The 3,786-nt window shown below is 50.0% G+C and overlaps 1 long non-coding RNA gene across 1 annotated transcript in view; it reads left to right on the forward strand.

Moving 5' to 3' along the window:
• The first annotated feature begins 1,995 nt into the window (after positions 1 to 1,995).
• The window catches only part of LOC107121611, a 19,269-nt gene continuing 17,478 nt past the window's right edge, over positions 1,996 to 3,786 (forward strand). The window contains exon 1 of the long non-coding RNA XR_001482869.1: positions 1,996 to 2,089. This is a non-coding gene — a long non-coding RNA (uncharacterized LOC107121611). The remainder of the gene's footprint in view (positions 2,090 to 3,786) is intronic.

Genomic DNA, 3,786 nt, shown 5'->3' on the forward strand with positions numbered 1-3,786 from the left:
CCCTTTTTTTTTGGCTGTTCAGATCTGGCAAAACATTATTCAGGGCTCTTTTTGTAGAAAAAGCCCAGCAGGAACTCATTAGCATAATAGGCCACACCCAACAGCAGAAACTCATTAGCATATCAGGCCACACCTGACAGTGCAGCTCATTAGCATATTAGGCCGCACCCCCATGTTACCAGAAGTGTGGTCATCCAGCCACACCCACCTTTTGCTTCTTATTCTGTTTACCTTGTTTGTTGCCAAAACAGGGCTTTTTTGTAGCAGGAACTCCTTTGCCTGTTAGGCCACACACCCCTAATGTAGCCAATCCTAATGAGTTCCTGCTGTTGGGTGTGGCCTATTATGCTAATGAGTTCCTGCTGGGCGTGGCCAACTCGGGAGCCAGCCGGAACTCCGTTCCTGTGCGTTCCTGCCCCAAAATAGCCCTGGTTATAATTAGGATTCAGAGAACACTGCAGTCTAGTTCCGGGGCAACTCTCCACGCATGAAGTAGCCTTATACGGAATCAGACCGTTGGTCTATCAAGGTCAGTATTGTCCACTCTGACTGGCAGCAGCTCTCCAGGGTCTCGGGCACTGGTCGTTTCACCTCATCTACTCCCTGATCCTTTTAACTGGAGATCCCCAGGACTGAACCTGGGACCTTCTGCGTGCCAAGCAGATGCTCCGCCCCTGAGCTATAGCTCCTCCACTACAAGTACAAACAGAATACTTTATATTGCACTGCAAATGTTAATCTTGGTTGCAAGGTTAGATACTTCCAGAACCAAAAAGACACTTTTTATAATAATTGAAGTCAGGGCTATCTTTTGGGCAGGAACGCAGAGGAACGGAGTTCCGGCTGGCTTCAGAGCTGGACACTCCCACTACAGGCAAAACCTCTGCATGTGTGGCTGCAGGGGGAAGGCCTGGAAAGCGACCCCCCCATTTAAATTCCTCCCCGTGCCTTCCCCTCTTGCCAGTTTGGTGTAGTGGTTAAATGTGCGGACTCTAATCTGGGAGAACCGGGTTTGATTCCCCACTCCTCCACTTGCACCTGATGATGTGACCTTGGGTCAGTCACAAGCTCTGGCACAGCTGTCCTTGAAAAAGAGCAGTTTCTGTCAAGAGCTCTCTCAGCCCCACCCACCTCACAGGGTGTCTGTTGTGGGGAGGGGGAGGGAAAGGAGTTTGTAAGCCACTCTGAGACACCTTTGGGTAGGGAAGGGCGGGGTATAAATCCAATCTCTTCTTCTTCTCTTCCCCGGCCTGTCCAAGGGCCAGCTTGCCCAGGCTTCATGTAGCCACGGAGCACCCGGGCAAGCCAAGGGAAGGCAGTTTAAACTGCCTTCCCTTCAAGGGAAGGCATGGGGTGTGTGGCCTAATATGCTAATGAGTTTCTGCTGGGCTTTTTCTACCCAAAAAGCCCTGATTGAAGTATATTTGAAAGAAGGGCGGTGAGGTTTGCTATTATACTTTAAGAATGGCAAATTCTTAGTTAATTGCTTAGGTAGAAATCAAGAAACATTTTAAAAACCGGGAAAACACAGTCTGCTCATTTGTCTTTTAAAGTTTAGTTCCTGTTTGGGCATCAATTATTTCAGTGGTTTGGCGTTCCATTTGTGTACAGAATGATAAGAGGAGCTAACATAACGCTTTCTGTTTGTGGGAAGGTAACAGCATTCCGTGCGCCTTGGTGTTTAGTCATGCTGGCCACATGACCACGGAAACGTCTTCGGACAGCGCTGGCTCTTCAGCTTTGAAACGGAGATGAGCACCGCAACCCTAGAGTCGGACTCGACTGGCTTTCGAGCAAGGGAACCTTTACCTTTTTTTTCTGTTTGCAGTGATCACAGGTTGGGTGCCGAGATGGACTTTTGAATTGGTTTGCTGCTGTTTTTGCACAAGGCGAGGATGATGCCTTACTGCTGCGGCGATATGGAATTGAATAGTATTTAGTCGTCTTCTTTCTTCTAGGTCATCTTTATCCAGTGGATATTAAAGAAGAGCCTGAAGTCCTAGAAGCGGCAGCTCGGGAGTATTATGCAAAACTTTTGGAACGGCCTTCATCAGCTGCTGAGTGTTTCTTTATCCCGGGAAGAGAGAAAGTAAGTAAATGTATTCTTTTAAGGTACCAGCAGAACAGAAGCACCGTTGACTAGAATTTCCTGCATAAGCCAGTTGGCTAATGTTGGCAGTGGAAAGTCCTGTCAAGTCACAGCCAACTTATGGTGGCCCCGTAGGGTTTACAAGGCAAGAGATGCCACAGAGGTGGTTTGCCATTTCCTGCTTCTGCGTAGCAACCCTGGACTTCGTTGGTGGTCTCTGTTCTGGCCTTGGGCTTCCGCTGGTCTCCTCAAGAGTTGAGGCTTACCCTGCAGGGACTGGAGCGTAGAGCAGGCTTTGTCTAGAGCAGGCAGGGTCTAGAAGCTTCATCTAGCAGGCAAGAGTTTCAGCTTTCTAAACTGGTCGATCCAGCAAGGCTGTCTTCCCAGTTCCCTGGCTTAAATCGGTTGGAAGCAATGCTCCCTCCAAGCTGTGGAAGTCTTGTGAGCAGAAATTCTACTTTGTGAGCTACTGGCATTAAAGTTGTGAGCGAGCGATCTGGCTACTGTATAAATCTGTCTGCTCTGGAGCCCTCCTTCCGGAGCGAAGACAAAAATGCGTGAGCCGGAGGCTAGGAAACTGTGAGCTAGCTCATACTAACTCAGCTTAGAGGGAACACTGGTTGGGAGGCAATTGAGCATTGCTGACAGGTGCTGGAGGCAATGCTGCACACCAGTCCAGATCCTTCAAGGAATCACCAGAGGGGACCCTAAGCGGCTTGCATTCTTCTCTCCTCCATTTTATCCTCACAACAACCCTGTGAAGTAGGGTAGGCTGAGAGTCCTTAAGTGGCCCAAGGTCCCCCACTGAGCTTCTGTGGCCGAGTGGGAGGTTCGAACCTGGATCTCCCGGACAGTAACCTGTTGCTCTAACCACTACACCACACTGGCTCTCTGTTTGATACTATGAATATATAAAAGAAACCAGCCTGTTTTCTTTGGTCCATAATTGTAGAAAAGAAAATAGCGATCTAAGGAGGCTTCATGAACTATAAGAAGTGGCTATAGCTTAGAGGTAGATTGCATGCAGGGAGAGAATCCCAGATTCAGTCCCTAAACTTCTCCAGCTAGCAGTTGTTTGGGGAGACCTCCCCCCTTCTGAGGCCTTGGAGAGGCACTGCCAGTCAATATGGGGTGCGGTGAACCTGTGCCTTCTGTCTCTGGCAGTCCTGCAGACTGGGAGAGGGTCCTGGGGGGCTGGGAGGGGGGTTTGGAGGGCTCGAGTCCTGCCCAGCAGAGGCCTGGTGGTGACTATCTTGGGCTGATGGTGAGGTTTCCCTTACCTCCGGTGCTGAGGAAGTACCGGGCCCTTCTTGGTCCCTCTGGTCCCCCGTAGTCACTGATTTTGGCTCCTCCCCTAGGAATTCTGAGTCCGGGTCACTGAGCGGGTTAGAGGAGGTCATGACAGTCTCCCCATCCAAGTCCTAACCAAGGCCGATCTTACTTCGCTTCTGAGATTGGCCTAGCATGGGCCCTCCATGGCCAGGGCTGGCTAACAACCAGGGCTCTTTTTGTAGAAAAAGCCCAGCAGGAACTCATTAGCATAATAGGCCACACACAACACCAGAAACTCATTAGCATATTAGGCCACACCCCTGCCAGCACAGCTCATTAGCACATTAGGACGCCCCCCCATGTTACCAGAAGTGTGGTCACGCAGCCACACCCACCTTTTGCTTCTTATTCTGTTTACCTTGTTT

This window comes from Gekko japonicus, unplaced genomic scaffold, assembly GCF_001447785.1.
Source record: "Gekko japonicus isolate JY-2015 unplaced genomic scaffold, Gekko_japonicus_V1.1 scaffold361, whole genome shotgun sequence".
Classification (NCBI taxonomy): Eukaryota; Metazoa; Chordata; class Lepidosauria; order Squamata; family Gekkonidae; genus Gekko; species Gekko japonicus.